This window comes from Ursus americanus, chromosome 15 (genome assembly GCF_024610735.1).
Source record: "Ursus americanus isolate L20-20 chromosome 15, mUrsAme1.1.p, whole genome shotgun sequence".
Lineage (NCBI taxonomy): Eukaryota > Metazoa > Chordata > Mammalia > Carnivora > Ursidae > Ursus > Ursus americanus.
The window spans coordinates 45,931,457-45,949,848 of record NC_142141.1 but is presented as its reverse complement, the minus strand read 5'-3'; positions in this window follow the sequence as shown (position 1 = coordinate 45,949,848).

The following is an 18,392-nucleotide window of genomic DNA, read 5'->3' as shown; positions in this document are numbered from 1 at the left end:
TTAAAGCCTTACTGTCTTCTGCAAAGTTAATTTTCCTTGGAAGCTGTATTAACTCCTTCAGGACACATGGGCACTATTTACTCTTGAGTTTGTTACTGCTCTCCTTATAAATCTCCTTCCAGTGGTCCTGAATCATGTCCAAATCCTTGAAATATGGCTAAATTATTGAAGTATAAGGAGAGTTAATTGAGATACCTGAAGGATGTGGCTTGACAAATTAAAGTGAGCATTTTCTTTTCTTTACGATTGATTTTTTTTTTCCAACTACATTTTCCTCTTCCTTGAACAGGTTAAATTTCAACTGGAAGGCCGCGAATAGTCTCACGTTCACTATCTAGTAATAACTGTATTCAGATGCAATGGTCTTTGACATATTTAATTCTCATGTTTAATGTTCTCAGGACCCCTTTGTTCTGAATGTGGGAAGGTGGAATCCCATGCAATAGGCAAACAGCAGAATAGGTTACAACACATTATTGACTGTTATGTTTAAAATATTTTAGGATAGCTGATCTACTTCTATACTGCAGAAGATTTCAAGTTTGGGACACTTCTTTGGGTTTGGGTATTTGGATATTTCTGTATAATAATTTTAAACTTTCCCTTGGCTCAGTCTAGGGCTCAGAGAAGAATATGAGTATACTAGAGTGAGGTAGAGTATTCTTTCAGTTTGAGAACTGATAATACTTTCTTAATTCTAAAATTGTGTAGTTAATTCTTTATTCTAAAATTGTGGAGCCCGACACGGGGCTGGACCCCAGAACCTTGAGATCATGACCTGAGCTGAAATCAAGAGTCAATGCTCTACCGACTGAGCCACTCAGGCGCCCACCTCCTCCCCCCCCCCGCAACCGCCTTTAGTTTTCTTTTAAACACATACACACACAATAACATCTCTATGACTTCTATATTCATTTTGTATACATATATACATTTTATGCATATATCTTTAATTTTTTCCTGTTTTACAATTTTTGTCACTGTTTTTTTTGACATTATTCATCCATTTCTTTTTGACAATTAAAATTGTACTTAATAAAAACTAATTTTATGTCATTAATTCATTTAATTTGGAGTAAATCGTATCCACTGGGTGTTTGTTGTTTTTTTTTCCATGATGTTGTATTTGCTCATGGGTTTTTCTGGTTGTGACTCATTCAAGATGTAGCTTAACTTTCCCTTTTGCATCTCTATTTCTGTGTTTTACTTTCTCTGTCTAGAAGTTTTGGCAATGACTTCAACTAACTCCAGTTCCTAGAAACGCAAAAGCAGCTTGGGGACCCTGTCACTTGGTGAGAGGGGATATTGTAGAGTCAAGCACTAAGCAGTCATGGTGGTTTGCCTTTATTCCAGGACCACCAAATAATTCATAGCCTCAGGGAGTGATAATCAGCAGCTCCTTCCATTTACTTCTCAGAAACAGATTCTGTCCCTGAAGCCTTTTTTCAAGTAGGGAGCCTTGTTTTGCTACTGTGCTCTAAATGGAATGGTTTATTACAGAGGGGAACTTTCTTCTCCTCTCTACTGTCTGACCGCTGAGGCTTGAAACTTGAAACTTCAGCCTCATAGTCTGATATGTTTGAATTCTGATTATGGATTATGGAAATGGTTATGTTACAGGTGAACTCAGCAAATTATTTTCTAAATCATAGGTTATTAATTGAAACTTATTAGGTGGGTGTCTGTGTATATGTGTACGCATGTGTGTCTGGGGTTGTCTTCAATATGTGGTCTTGGAGCATAATCTTGTTTGGAAATCATGTATAGTCATCATCTATTGAAGTTTATCATGTATTCAAATTATCCTATTGTATGTGTAAATAAATCTACTTTTGAAATCCATAAGAACTAAGCTTCATATCTAAGAACATTGTATACTGTGGCATTTTTTTTTTTGAAAACTGCAAATTTTCCTCTGTTAACCTTATTTTGGACAACATCACAACATTATCCATAGACTGACTATAAAAATAATAATCCTAGAAATTCACTGAGCTATGGCTTTGGCTATTGTTAATAAGTTCTCTTTACTAAGACTCATAAAGAATGATTATATTGTTTGGCAAATGGTTACACAGAAAATTAAACATTGTCTTTAAAAAGTCAGATTCAGGGGCGCCTGGGTGGCTCAGTCAGTTAAGAATCTGCCTTCAGCTCAGGTCATGATCCCAGGGTCCTGGGATGGAGTCCCTCATTAGGTTCCCTGATCAGCAGGAAGCCTGCTTCTCCCTCTCCCTCTGCCTGCTTCTCCCTCTGTTGTGCTCTCTCTCCCCCCACCCCGTCAAATAAATAAATAAATAAATCTTAAAAAAAACCCAAAACGTCAGACTCATAATCCAGATAAGAACGTGAAAGTGAAAAGAAAGGTTTGGAGTACATTTATCTGACATATTCAATTTTTCTAGCTAAGTAATTATTGATTTGCTGGAATAAATGTTTATATACAGGTTTAAATAGACAAGTTTTTTTTAAACCATGAAAATATGAAATTAAAATTTAAAATTTTCATTTTGCAAATAAGACCATGTGTATTTTGTTTCTGGAAGGAAATGTATCCCTAGTTTAAACCATTTTATTTATAGATAATGTCATGATCACTGCTTATAATTAAGTTATTGCTGGATATATATATATATATATATATATATATATATATATATATATAGTATATGTATTTTGAAATATCATAAATAAGGAAGTTGAATATGTTCACTACTAAGTTAGTGTGTTTGAAGTTGCATTCATTAATATTTAAAGAATATTGGTGTTTCATGAATGTTGAGTGAATACACTCTTCTCATTAAATATTATCATATATTAAACTAGAGACATTATGCAGATAATTGTTTTATATATTTTCTCAGTGAGAAATTAGCACTAATTGGAGCAAAAGTCTTATGTGCTGATTATGTTTTTTAAAACATTGTGGATGAGATGATCCAAGAATAACCTTAAAATCATTTCTATCTGATGTAGTGTTCTCATGTATGTTTCTTCCCAGGTAAAGTGGATAAGTGATAATTATTTAGAGATTTTGAGACCATTAAATTACTTGCCTTCAATGATATCAAGAGAGCTCCGATATAATTTTTTTTTCAAAACTTATGCACTCCTCTTTATCCAAGATTGAGTAAATTTGAAGTTTTCTTTCTGCTTTTATCATTTCTGCTGAGGCTAATTAAATGGGTTAGCAATCTTCCTAGTTGGATAGAAGGTATGTAGGCCTTTAACCCTTTGTACACACATATAATCCAGTAGGGTCTTTCATAATACTTTTGATCGAAAGGTACAAATTACCTGCTTTGCTCACTGAGTGTCTAGTTTCTATAATAAGTTATAAACACATTCTTCAAATTGAGAGTCAAATGATAATAAGATAACCGGTAATCCGGTAATTTTACTATATATTTTTCCAGAGATTTGTGCAAGTTTGATAAATATTTCCATTTTACTACTAAAAAAGTTTAAATGCACTGTTCTCCAAAATTATTAAAATTAAATCAAATATCATTACATAGAGAAAAAATAGATATTGAGATTGCAATTAAAACACTACTATATTTTTATACATATATACATATATATTCCTATACTCCTATGAAAATGAGTAAGATATCTTAAATGACTTGGAGCAGAAGAATAAATTATGAGGCTTGTCCTTTCATAAAAAAACATAGAAACTATAAAAGAGAAATAGGGTGGCACTATTTAATTATGAGGAATCAATGGAATTGAATACATAGGCCAATATAATTTTTAAATATATATATTATATATTTATATATAATATAAATATATAATATATATAAATATATATTATTATATATAAATTTTTATATATATATAATTTTATATATATATATATATATATATATACATATACACACATACCACTTCTTTATCCATTCATCAGTTGATGGATAATTGGGCTCTTTCTATAATTGGCTATTATAGATAATGCTGCTATACATTGGGGTGCATTACCCCTTTGAATTAGTGCTTTTTTTTTTTCCCCTTTGGGTAAATATCTAGTAGTGCAATTGCTGGATCATAGGGTGGTTCTACTTTTAACTTTTTGAGGAACTTCCATACTGCTTCCATAGTGGCTGCAACAGTTTCATTCCCACCAACTTTACAAAAGGGTTCCCCTTTCTCCACATCCTCACCAGCTCCTGTTACTTCTTGCGTTGTTAATTTAGGCATTCTGACCAGTGTGAGGTGATATCTCATTGTGGCTTTGATTTGCATTTCCCTGATGATGAGTGATGTTGAGCATCTTTTCATGTGTCTGTTGGCCCCTCTGTATGTCTTCTTTGGAGAAATGTCTATTCATGTTTTTGGCCCACTTTTAATTGGATTATATGTTTTTTGGGTGTTAAGTTTTATAACTTCTTTCTATATTTTGTATACTGACTCTTTATCAGATGTCATTCGAAAATATCTCCTCCCATTCTATAGGTTGTCTTTTAGTTGTGTTGATTATTACCTTCACTATGCAGAAGCTTTTTATTTTGATGTTGTCCCAATAGTTTATTTTTGCTTTTGTTTCCCTTGCCCCAGGAAACATATCTAGAAAGAAGTTGCTATGTCTGATGTCAAAAAAGTTACCACCTGTGTTCTCCTCTAGGATTTTTATGGTTTCAAGGCTCAAATTTAGGTCTTTCATCCATTTTGAATTTAGTTTTATGTATGGTGTAAGAAAATGGTCCAGTTTCATTCTTCTGAATGTTGTCCAGTTTCCCAAAACCATTTTTTGAAGAGACTGTCTTTTCCCAATGGATATTCTTTCCTGCTTTGTCTAAGATTAATTGACCATATAATTGTGGGTTCATTTCTTGGTTTTCTATTCTGTTCTATTGATTGAGGTGTCTATTTTTGTGCCAGTACCATACTGTTTTGATTACCACAGCTTTGTAATATAGCTTGAAGTCTGGAATCGTGATGCCTCCAGGTTTGCTTTTCTTTTTCAAAGTTGCTTTGGCTCTTCTGGGTCCTTCGTGGTTCCATACAAATTGGCTCTTTGTAATGTAAATTTTATATTAAGCTTTCTCCAGTGTCTCAGTCAGCTCAAGTTGCTACAACAAATACCATAGACTATATGGGTTAAGCAACATTTATTTCTCACAATTCTGAAAGTCTGGGAAGTCCAAGATCAAGGTGCCAACAATTTGGTTTCTAGTGATGACCTTCTTCCTGGTTTGCAGATGAACACCTTGCTGTATCTTCACATGGTGGAGAAACAGTTAATTTTTCTCCTGTGTTTTCTTGTAGGAATGCTAATGCCATCTGGAGGGCTCCACTCGCATGAATAAATTACTTTCCAAAAGCCCCACCTCCAAATGAGAATTAGGGATTCAATATGAGTTTTCAGGGAAACAAACATTCATTCTGAAGCACACAGTATCAAAGTAATAAATGCGTAAAGTGCATAAAGGACACTAAAGAGATATGTGGCCATTGAAGTTACAAAATATAATGTTCTGACCTTTATTAAAAATAAACAAACTCTTTCTAAACTGAACATCAACAAACTCCCATTTACCTGCAAAAAAGAAAAGCAAAACAAAAAGATACGTCCTGGATTTGACAATCTACAAAGGAAATATGATAACAGCAAAACACCAACAAAGTTAACATAAAACTAGGGAAAAAGCTGCAAGAAAATATGAAAGGCAAAGGGTTAAAATTGATATACATAAACATTTTTAATTGCCAACTCATAGAGAAAAATGTGTAGAATTGGTCAATTCCAATAATATAAATGAAAAATATTAAATACAATAGTAACCAAAATAAGACAAATAAAAAGAAAGTACCCTTTCATAACTAAGGCACTTGCAAAAAATGTATTTTTTAAAATAAGATATAGCCTTAAGGGGCGCCTGGGTGGCCAGATGGTTAAGTGTCTGCCTTCAGCTCTGTTCATGGTCCCAAGGTCCTGGGATGGAGCCCCATGTTGGGTTCCCTGCTCAGTGGGGAGCCTGCTTCTTCCTCTCCCTCTGCTCCTCCTCCTGCCCATGCTCTCTTTTCCTCTCTCTCAAATATATAAATAAAATCTTTTAAAAAAGATATAGCCTTAAGTAGGTGATAAGTGAACATGTAAGTATTAAAAATAATGTAGTAGCACATATTTATAGATCATACCTTATGTACAGGACATTTTTCTAGGACTTAAGTTATATTGTACCACAAATTAATCCTCACAAAATCCTTATGAAAAAGGCACTATTATTATGAATAAGTACAGGCATAGAGAGATTCAAAATTTAAGTTTAGGTTTTCATAATCACTGGAGTGGAAGAGCCAGTATTCATTTTCAAGCTGTCTGCCCTAGAGGACAAGTTCTCAACCATAATGCAGTAGGTTTCAATAATAACATTTACCAGTTATAAACACTACATTTTGCCAGACATTATGGTAGTCACTTATATACATGTCAAGTAATCTCTAGAGTAGAGTTTATGTTCTTCTTGGACTAGACAAGGAAACCGAAGCTCAAAGAGTTTAAGTAAATTTCCAAAGTAACTGCTCAACAACGTAACTGGGTGTGAAATTCCTAACTCACATAGTTTTGTGCCTTTTCCACTTTGACAGATCATCTTTCTCTAAAGTAAAATTAGAGTATACATAGTAAAAATTTCAGTAATTTAGACCATGTTATCTCATTTGTAGGAACCTCTATTGAGGAAATAATAATAAGTGGAGACAGTAAGTTGTATTTGTGAATGTACTTGGCAACCCCTGATTGCAAAGGTAGAAGCAATTTGAATATCTAACTGTCGAGAAGTACTAAAGCCAAATACTGGCTAGAACATAGGTATTGAGAATCAGGTGGTCAGAGAATATTTAATGATATATGCATATATATGCATAATTTTCTATCTGTATATGTGAGAAATATAATGATGGAGCAAAGTGCACAAAAATCTAACAGCAGTGACTAATATAATAATTTATAATATAATTTATTTCTTTAATAATTTCACTCTTTTTTAAAGTTTCCTGTTTCCTGTTATTTATTTTGGTTATGTGACCTAGCGAACAAGAATGATGGCAAATACAATAGCAGAAAATGAAGTGTCAAAAGTGAAAGTTAAATACTTAAATAACTAAACACTTGAAAAAGGTTTATATCTTCTCACATAGTGAACATCTCAGGGCAATTGGGCAGTCCATCGAGTCTCTAAATTAGAGCAGATTTGGATGTTTCTGACAGTGTTCAGATTTTGTTTTCATCCTCTGAGATACTGAGATTCACTAGGGAAACCTAGCGTTCCAAATGTGTTAGAAAATACATAATGTGTCAACACATTGTGACATGGGAGTGATACTAGTAAAAGCTGCTTGGGTCTATTAATAACGCAAAACCAATTCATTCTAATAGCAGGGAAAATATAATTCTTTCTTTTACTTTATTCTTTCTTTTTTTTTTTTGCATTTGTAGCATTATTTTGTAAATTAAGAGAAATAGCATATATATATTTTTTAAGACATATGATGAATAGTATGGAAATTTCTTCTTCATTTGGAGCCTATTATTTTCAAATTATATCCAGAACTTTGTTTTTTTCCTTCATTTCTCTCTCCCCACTGTATCATCCCTAATGCTATCATACAAACTACAAATGAGAGAAGAGTAGTTGGCAAAATTAATGAATTGGTATAACATTGGTTCATGAAATTTATTTGTTGGCTGATATGCTCTTTCTGATGCCACCTTTTCCCATAGTGATAGAGAAAGGAGAGAACAAGAACAATAGGAAAGTGAATCTGACCTTATGAAAATGTTGCTATTTTCAAATCTCAATTTGTTTAGAAGCATCAAGTACATGTGTTTTTTTAAATTTTTAAAAATTGCTGACTGAACTTTGAAGGTCCTAATCTTCGCTAGTACATTGAATTGCTTCCATTTGGTCAATAATATTTTGGAGAGATGACAGTGAAACCTGTCTGGATGTATACTGATTATTGCGGTTTCTACAGAAGTGTGTGTAACTAATGTGATGTATGACAAGGTGACCCAGTGATAGTGATGGTAGTGATAACAAGTGGACTAGAAATCCCAGCACAGTTGTCAACTCAATTTAGTGAGGCAAAAGAAAGCTCTACAAGATTGTTTTCCCTTGGGTAGCTTGTTTTTCATTTAGTTTGCTCTTTCATTATTATTATAAATTGAAATTAACTTATTTCCTCAATCTCATCTTTAAGATGCTAAGATATGTCAAATGTGTCCAATTGCATTGAACAATTTGAATACATTCTATTTTAATCTTATTGATTATATTGATCTCATTTTGCTCCTCAAACAACACAGCCAAAAATATGCCATCCCTTTCTGCAAATGAAACCTCTAGGTAAAGGTTAATTACAAGGCTTTTAAATGAAACAACTGAAAGAGACAATGATCAATTGAAAATAGACCCTAATAGAGCATGAGAATTTTCCCTTACAACATAAGGGTGGAATTATAAACCACAGGTGCCAGTTCCCAGCTCCCCATGCCAGCTGGGGGTACATTTGATCCCACTCTTTCCCATTGGATTTGAAAACTGCTTAATTATCCTTGTATTCTAATGACTGTGTTTGCAGCAGGGCATTGAGACCTAAATCCTTTCTCTACACAGAGATGGGTTTCAGTTTATTTGTTAAAAAGAGGGATTTTTTTTCTTATGCAGATACATATTCAACTTTGATATAGTAAGAAAAAGACACATTTGCATCCTTTCAATTTAAAAAATGTGCAGTAAATCTGTTCTCTGTGTGTGTGAGAGAGTGTGTGTACACGCGCGTGAGGGGCGGTTGGGGAGAGAGACGCAAACTGGCACTTTTTCAGGGACAGTCTAGCTATTTGCTATTCCACAGTTGCTTCAAGAGTCTGCGGTGGCAGCTGGTGGGGCTTCTCTGATGGCCATGCTTCCAGGAAACAGCAGAGAGCTAAGACTTAACCTAAAACAATAAACTCAATCCTATTAACAACTTCCTACCCTTCCCCCCTTCATACCGATCCCTTCCCCCCTTCATACCGATCCCTTTCCAGAAAACATCTGTCTTCCTGGTCTCCTTTTTGCATGCATAAAGTCACTTCTAAAGTTCACAGCTTCCTGAGCATTTTTCTATTTTCTATTTAAAAATGTGTTTTTCCCACCATCATCTGACAACCTTTCAGCAAGCAGAAGTTGTGCCTACTATTTAGCTTTATTGTCTCTGTCAAGAATACTCTGCTCACATACTAAGCAATGAAGAGCATGCATGACTAATGAGGAGCAAACATTATTGGGGGCAATGCTGTGAAATAAGACAATTTTTCCCTTTAGGGAAATAAACCTTAATAATCTCGTCCACCTCCTAGAGCCCTTCCTCCAATTGCTTGTTTTGTGTGGGGATAGTTTATTTTATTTTATTTTTGTTTCAGGGTACTTATTAGTTTTTCCTTCCCACTTACATTGCACATTCATCCATTTACACTAAATTAAATGCATTTCAAGACTCATTGGTCACCACCACTGCTTCCCCTCTCCTTTTAACTTCCCTGTTGAAATCCATGCTCTTAATTCAAATATATTTTCATTAAGAGTACTGTTTGATGATTTCCTTCTAATAGATACCTAAAAGGCGCATTCTTTTAATTTGTGGTGTTGTTCACAATCGTCTTTCTTTTGCTTGATATTTTGGTCAGGGACATGATAGTTGAGTCTCAGTCCGAACTTCTCTGTAGTCTATACATGTTCTCCCTTTGTCTTCCACCTTCTATTTTGGAAGATGAGAAGTCCATTAAAAAAAAATCTTGCTCAACAGTTGTTATTTCCTGGAAGGTGGTTCATTTTTTTTTTTTTTTGAGGTAGGATTTTACCAAAATATTGCCTTTCTTACTCTCTATTCCTTTTCCATTAACAACCTGATACATAGTAGCACATGAGAAATATTAGGTTACATAAATAAATATCTGTTGACTGCTTGCTAATATGAGATACTCTACTAAATAAAATAGGCCCTTTTACCCTTTGCTCAATAAGTTTAGAGAAGGGTAAGTAAAGTGGGCAGGTAAACATTTTATTATGAGGAATACTGAGTTAGAATTGTTTCGGGATTCAGTGAAGTTCTCTCTGTGGAAGTTAATAAATGATTTGTTTTAATGGATCATACAAAAGTCATCAGGGCTTTAAAAACAACAAACATGTTTTCTCCTTCTTTAGTTTTCATGCTCACCAAATGTCTGAAAGTCTTAGCTTAGTAAGAGAACATAGGCGATAGTCTCTTCCTTTGTATCCTTGTTTGTTCGTCATTTGGACACTACTTTGTTAATTACGGCAAAAACACAGAGAAAGTAATTTTCCTGAACCTGACCCAGCGTTCATGGTCATCTGCAATCTAAACCAAATCACTGTTTCGTCTAGGCTCTATAAGGAGCTACAGAGTTATCAAGTTTAGGAATAGGAAAGAGTCAGCGATCCCCCTAGACAGAAAAAAGAGCATATATGAAAGGTTTGAAGCAAGAAAGAGAATGAAAAGCAAGTAAGAGATCATGAAGTACACACAGCATATTACAAGTATGAACTTGAATGCTACAACGAGGCACTGAATGGACATGGATTCTTGATGTGAACTGACATGAAAAATTATTCTAGGAGTCTAGAGACAGGAGCAATATGAGAATGATCTTCTGCTTGTGTGATAAACAGGCATGGAGACCATGTCACCCTTCTTTTCATGAAATGCTTTCCATTTAACTCAAAACATTAGCAATAAGTAAAACTGTCTAAAGGAATCTAATAGATATAAAGGAGCCACTGTGTTTTTTTTTTGTAATAAAAGGACATCTTTTTGTAAATTTTGTACTTGATTCGCATCTTAGCTGATGTAAAACATATTAGCCTTGGTTTAGATTTGAGCTGCTTTTTCACTTTTCTAAGAATCTCTTTAGAAAGCAGACAGTGGGTGTAGGATGTTTCCTGTGACTTGCAGGGCACCTGCTTAAATTCTGAGATTTCCTGAAAAAACAAAATAAATCTTGAGAACATTGGTCTGACCAAAATGAACAAAAATCCTAGTCACAATTTTAAAAAACAGCTTTGTAGGGTTAGTATTACAAAATATTTTTTAAAAACCTGATACAGGTCAACACCCCCAAAACAAATAATCTGAAGACTGGGCAGAAGACATGAACAGACATTTCTCCAAAGAAGACATGCAGGTGGTCAACAGATACATGAAAAATGCTCATCATCAGGGAAATGCAAATCAAAACTACCATGAGGTATCACCTCACACCTGTCAGCATGGCTACAATTAGCAACACAAGAAAAAAGTGTTGGCAAGGATGTGGAGAAAATGGCACCCTCTTGCACTGTTTTGGGAATGCAAACTGGTACAGTCAGTCTGGAAAACAGTATGGAATTTTTAACTCAAAAAAGTTAAAAATAAAACTACCTTATGATCCAGTAATTGCACTCTACTGGGTATTTACCCAAAGAATACAAAACGCTGATTCAAAGGGATACATGCACCCCTATATTTATTGCAGCATTATTTACAATAGCCAAATTATGGAAGCAGCCCAAGTGTCCATCAATAGATGAATAGATAAAGAAAAAGTATATACACACACACACACACACACACACACACACACACAGATACAATGGAATATTGTTCAGTTATGAAATCTTGCCCTTTGTAATGATGTGGATAGAGCTAAAGAATATAATGCTAAGTGAAGTAAGTCAGTCAGAGAAAGACAAAGACAAAAACCACATGATTCACTCATATGTGGAATTTAAGAAACAAAACAAATGAGCAAGAGCGAGAGAGATAGAGGGAGAGAGAAACCAAGAAATAGACTCTTAACTATAGAGAACAAACTGATGGTTACCAGAGGGGAGGTGGGTGGGGAGATAGGTGAAATAAATGATGGGGATTAAAGAGTGCACTTATCATGATGAGCACTGGGTATAGAATTGCCGAGCCATGATGTTGTACACGTGAAACTAATATAGTACTGTATGTTGACTATACTGGAATTAAAAAAAAATAAAAATAAAGCACAGCTTTTTATCAATACACTTTAGAACAGTTGGCTCAGAAGGGCATAATCAAAATGTGTTTTGTTTGAGGATTTGTGAAAATTGAAAAGCTAACAGTTTCAGGCTATTTAGAAATTATCATTTAAAGCAGTAATTTAAATGTTTATATTCAAATATTTTAAATATAAATTAATACTTAGATGTATTATTAAAAATACATAGTTGTTCCACAGAAAGCTTTTGGGGTTCTCTTCTGCATTGAGAATATCATAGTCATAAGGTATTGTAACATATCTGGTTCTGTTTGAGGCAACATACTCAGAGGGCAGAATGCATATTCAATTTGTATGTAGTTTGTGAGGATATGCGTATATGTATTTGCATGTATGTACATGTATGTCCTGCTGGGTTAGGTTGAAACCTTCAATAAATAATTCTTTGACATAGTTTTTGTATGCTTTTTTTCTTTTAACATGGACTCTTGAAAATAAAGGACAGCTGTTACTCTAATGATTTATTGGCTGGTTGGCATATCTTCTAATTCTACTATCATCTGGCATTTTTTTTTCTTTTTTTAGTTTTACTGAAATACTGTTGTACTGGTTTAACTTTAAAATAATATAGGGGGCGCCTGGGTGGCACAGGGGTTAAGCGCCTGCCTTTGGCTCAGGGCTTGATTCTGGCATTATGGGATCGAGCCCCACATCAGGCTCTTCCGCTATGAGCCTGCTTCTTCCTCTCCCACTCCCCCTGCTTGTGTTCCCTCTCTCACTGGCTGTCTCTATCTCTGTCGAATAAATAAATAAAAAATCTTAAAAAAAATAAATAAAATAAAATAATATAGGCACTTTCTCCCCCCCTCCCCAAGAAGGAACTATCTTACTATGGCATAAAAATTATTTCAATGTTCTTTCTCTTCCAACACTCCCCAGGGGCAAACATATTCAACAGTTAATTATTAATTTTTATAGATGTTATTTTGATTACCCTTGAATTAATTTTAGGCATCACTTGCTAGTTGATACTTCCTTTCATCCAGTGTATGATTAAATAAAATATTATCCCAGGGGTGCCTGGGTGGCTTAGTTGGTCAAGTGACTGACTCTTGATTTTGGCTCAGGCTGTGATATCAGGGTTTTGGGATGGGCTCCACACTCAGCACTAAGCCCGCTTGAGGATTTTATCCTCTTCCCCCTCCCCCTCCCCCTACACGCGTTCTCTATCTCTAAAAATAAATAAATAAACCTTTTAAAATTATATTATTCCAGTTCTCCTTAAAATATAAGGTTTTATTTTTTTAATTTTATCATATAGAGATAGTTTCTTTCTACTTTAGATTATGTAAAATGAGAATATTTGTTACCCAGAATTCTCCTTTTCCCCCTTTGACCTCCAAACCCATGTTGGGTTTAAATCAAAAAATAAGCTTAGCATTTCATTGATTTTCTTTATTATTTTCTTTCTTTATCTTAATTATTTCCTTTCTCCTTCTTTTTGGGGTTTAATCTGATTTTTTATTTTGCGTTTCTTCTTGTGTGTGTTGGTAGGCAATAACATTTTCTGAGCTTTCACTTACCTGAATTATAATCAATTTTAAAGTTAGTGTGATATAGAATTCTAAATTTACTTTTTTTTTCATTTTCCAACTTCAAAGATGTTATCCCATTGTTTTCTGACTTGTTAATGCTGAAAATGAAGCTATCATTATATGTTGTTCATTATATTTAAGATAGTTTACTCATTAGTTGCCTTTTCTTTTTTCTTTTTTTCCTTGTTGTCTTCCAACATGTTAACTATTACATACCCACACATCATTTTTTTTTTTTGTATTTATCATTAGCATTAGTCAAACTTTTGGATGAACAGGTTCATAAAAAATCTATAAAGTTTCTAGCTAATGTTTTCAAATATTTTTCTGCATAATTTCATTTCTGGGATTCCAATCACACTTATATTATAATGTTTGATATTGCCCAAAATGAGACATTGTTAATTGCTTTCGAACATTTTATTTTTCTGATTATGCTTTAAATTCGATAATGTCTATTAATCTGTGGAAGTTTACTTATCTCTTCTTCTGCAGCCTCTAGTTTGCAGGTATGCTCATCTGGTAAGTTTTTCATATTCTACATTGTAATTTTAATTCACTAACCTTTAAAAACTGGATACAATAGTTTAATAAAATAATTAAAAATAAAAATAATGCTAACATCCTGGTGAATTGCATTAAAAAACTGTCTGTTTTCATAGTGAAATATCTAATATTTCTTGGTGAATCTTATTTTTTAGCTCTAGAAAGCATGAGGACTGAACGAGCAGAGAATCCAAGAATAGTGCTGCTTAATTACATAGAACTAAAAGGAGAAAAGTGAATTACTTATCCTTACTTGTAGGTAAACATCACATTTTTATTTAAGGAAATAATAATAAAATTTCAGTTAGTGAGATACAGATAACTGTAAGTTTTAAAGTATTTTTGTTGAATGAATCAGATAATAAACCCTTCCATATATATAAGAATTCTCCTCCACAATGAGCTTCTTAAAAAATAAATATTAAATGCAGATAATTTAGGGCGGCAATTTACAATTGCTGTTTTCAAAATGGACCCAGAAAAATACTGTTCAATTTGAGATCCAAGTAGTATAGATTCTGATGAAAGCAATAAAATGATCTTCAATCATCTATCTCTGTTTTCTTATCTGATATTGTCGAAAATTTTGTGAGCAATAAAAGCAGAATGATCACATGGATAGATAAGAAATAGTAAGTTCTTAAAATAAGCAACCATATGCTCTAGTCTTTGAGAAAAGAAGAAGAATTTCCAGATAAAATGGAGAAAATCTTTAAGGAAGTAGGCCAGGAAAGAAAGGAAGAAAGAAAGAAAGAAAGAAAGAAAGAAAGAAAGAAAGAAAGAAAGAAAGAAGAAAGAAAAGAAAGAAAGGAAGGAGATATAAAAGAAAGGTTTTAGGATGTTTAATTAAAAGTAAAATAGTGGCATAATGTAATAAGAGAAAAATTATGCAATATTATACAACATAATAATTTTTTTTCAATTTTTTTTTCTTCTTCCCATATTCTTTAAAGAACTGTACTGACTTAACTCAGGCTACCATAACAAAATGCTATAGACTGGGTGGCTTAAACAACACACATTTTATTTCCTTGCAGTTATGATGGCTGAAGCCCAAGACCAAGTTGTCAGTATGGTAAGGTTCTGGTGAGATCTCTCTTCTTGGCTTGAAGATGGTAAACATTTTAGTATGTGCTCACATAGCAGAAAAAATAGAAAGGAAGCCCTGTGGTACCTCCTCTTATAACAGTGTTAACAATGGATGGATTGTTCATCTTATTGGAGTAAAAAAAAAATCTGAAGTTGGGGTCTAGAGAAATAAGAGGAGCAAGTAGATATGAGAAGGGAATTCTTGAATTTGAGTTTGTGGAGGATTATCAGTTATTGGTAATGAAGTTTCAGGTATGACCATGCTTAGTGTGGATGGCAGAGAAGTTTATGCTGTAATTCATCGTTGTAGAGAATATTAAGTAAAGGGTATTAGAAAGATCATCTATAGGGATTTTAAAATCCTCATAGTTCGGGACAAAAGAAATATTGGAAAGAATGTCAGCAAACTAGAGGCCAAAATCTTTAAGACATAAGGGCAAACATAGATGCCTCCAATAAGATCAGATAGTGAATGGAATAATCAGACTGCATTAGCTGTAAATATGGCTTTAATATTTTGTTTAATCAATGCTTTGTTTTATGCTAGGCATTATCAAACAGCAACTGTCCAGAGAAGTGCAGTGAATAACTTAAAGTACCTAGAGACACTTTCTTTCACTTATTTCACATACTTTCAGGGAAAAGAAAGTATTTTGATGGACAGAAGTTATAAGGCAAATGTCAGTCCTAAAAATTCAACATTTTAAACAATGGTCTGGTTTAGAAAGAATGGGCCTCAAGTTACTGAATGTTCAAGCAAAGTCTGCATGACCATCTGTTAAGGATTCTGTAGAGAAGATTACTTATTTTCAGGGGAAGTTTTTTTTACTACTTCAGCATTCCACTCTTATAATGGAAACAGTAGAAAAATACCACAAATTGATCAAATAATTTTCTCTCTCCTCCCCCTCTCCCTGACTCCTTCTCCTTCCCTTCTTGCCTCCCTTCCTTCTTTCCTTCTTTTCATCAAGTGACAGACACTGTGCTAAGTGCAGTGGATAAACAGTTAAAAATACATTCAGTGAATTAAGATACTATAATTCTAGTGTAGGGATAGGAAATCAAAAAGTGGGTATGCATATCTTCAAATATGCTTGTGTATATGGGAGTCAAGGATGGCTTCACAGAGGAGAAAATGCTCGAGCTCGCTTTGTAAGATGAGGTTGACTTGGGTAGTTTGAAAAAAGAAGAAGCAAATTTTAGAAGCTAAAAAAGCATTTTCAGGGGGCGCCTGGGCAGTGAAGTTGGTTAAGGGACTGACTCTTGGTTTCAGCTCAGGTCATGATCTCAGGGGATCCTGAGCCCCACTTCCAGGTCTGAGCTCAGTGTAGAATCTGCTTGAAATTCTCTCTTCATTCTCCCTCTGTCTCTCACCTCTCTCTCTCTCAAATAAATAAATAAAGCTTAAAAAAAAAGCATTTGCATAGATGTGGAGGCCCATAACTATAGACGCTAGGAAAAGGCCATGTTAACTTTGGTAGAAGACGATGGGGATTAGAAGAATGCTGCTGCTGGATAGAGCAGAAGATGAGGCAGGGGCTGTGGGCAGGAGCTTGGTTATGAAGAGCCTGGCACTTAAGCTCTGCAACCAGAGAGTTTGTGATTTGTTGGCTGGTTTCTTGCTTGTTTATTTGTCCTAAAATATAAATATGGTCATGCTTCCTCTTTAGTGTGACTGTCAAGTCCACCATCCTTTTATCTCAATAATCCTCCTAAATTCCACCGGTACCTACTCCCCCTCACACTTTTCAATGAAAGTGAAACACTTGTTCTCCACCCCCGATCAGGTTCTTCTAAAACTGTATGTTCTCTTTTGCCTCAGAGTCTGGTTAAAACTGTTCCCTCTATTTGGTACAATCATTTCACTCAATATTCTCTATGACCCAATGCCTCCATTTTCCTCACCTTCAATCTGGAAAATTCAAATGCAACTTTCAAGTTACAGTTGATCATAAGGCCTTTGGCTGACTCTGAAGCATTGCTAGTCCATCATATACAGGCTTCCATAGGAACTCTGCTTTTATTTTAATGGTATATATGTCATTGCTAGCTAAATTTAAGTCTTACATCTTCAATTATAAGCTCCATGAAACCAGGACCTCTGTATTCTCTTTACTGCTGGCTCAGTGAAAAGAGTGGATGTATGACTGGATAGACAGGTAATTGGAATCAAATACAAATCAAGGGTGATTGAAGTTCAGTGGATCAAACAGGATGTAACTTGATCCAATGGGTGGTTTAGAAAATTCTCTTTGTTGAGCATGAGGCAGAAACAGGGAAGGAGATAAGGTTAGAGTAAAACTATCAAGACGTGAGTTAGGAGGACATTTTAATAGCTTAGGAAAGAGGGCATTATGGAGTAATAGCAGAGAGCATCAAGTGAAAGAAAGATTATAGAGATATTTAGATGGTATACAATAATTAATTGGTTGTATAGGTGGTGAGAGGAGGGTGGTGGTGGTGGTGATGATGAGGAGGACATTATTCTGGCTAATTAAGTAGATTATGTTCTTATCAGAACAAATATTGAAATAAGAATAGCTAGTCTTGAGATGAGGAAATAGGTCCAGTTTTAAACAAACTTAAGTTATTCATGTAGAAAGAAAATTGGCTTTACAATATATCTATTACTCTCTACATAGGTTTGGACAGGAAATCTAAATTACAGAATCAGTGTAGAGAAGGTAATTTTTAAGTAATGAAAATGAATAGGCTTTCAACAGGCAAAAGTGTAAAATGAGAAGGCAAACCGTAGGATATTACCTTGGGGACCCCCAACCTAAAAAGATTGCAAAAAAAAAAAATGTAGCTAAGATAGCAAAGTTATAGGACAATGAGGAGAGACTTTTTACATGGAAGCCAAGGGAAAATAAAATGTCCTGAAGCAAGTGATCAAAAAATATCAGATATGGCAGGGAAGTCAAATAAGAAGAGACTGGAAAGTGTTCATTAGATTTCATCACAGGTTATTGCTGCCTATTTTCAGAGACATTTCAGTCAAATGGTAGGGCCAGCAACGAGACCACAAGATCTGAGAAGTGATTGTGAGGAAAGTTAATAAGGGGATTGGTTCCTCCATAGAGAAATGTAGCTATGTTAGGAGAGAGAAGGAAAGCACCACAAGGCATTCAAGCTGGTGGAAGGGTATT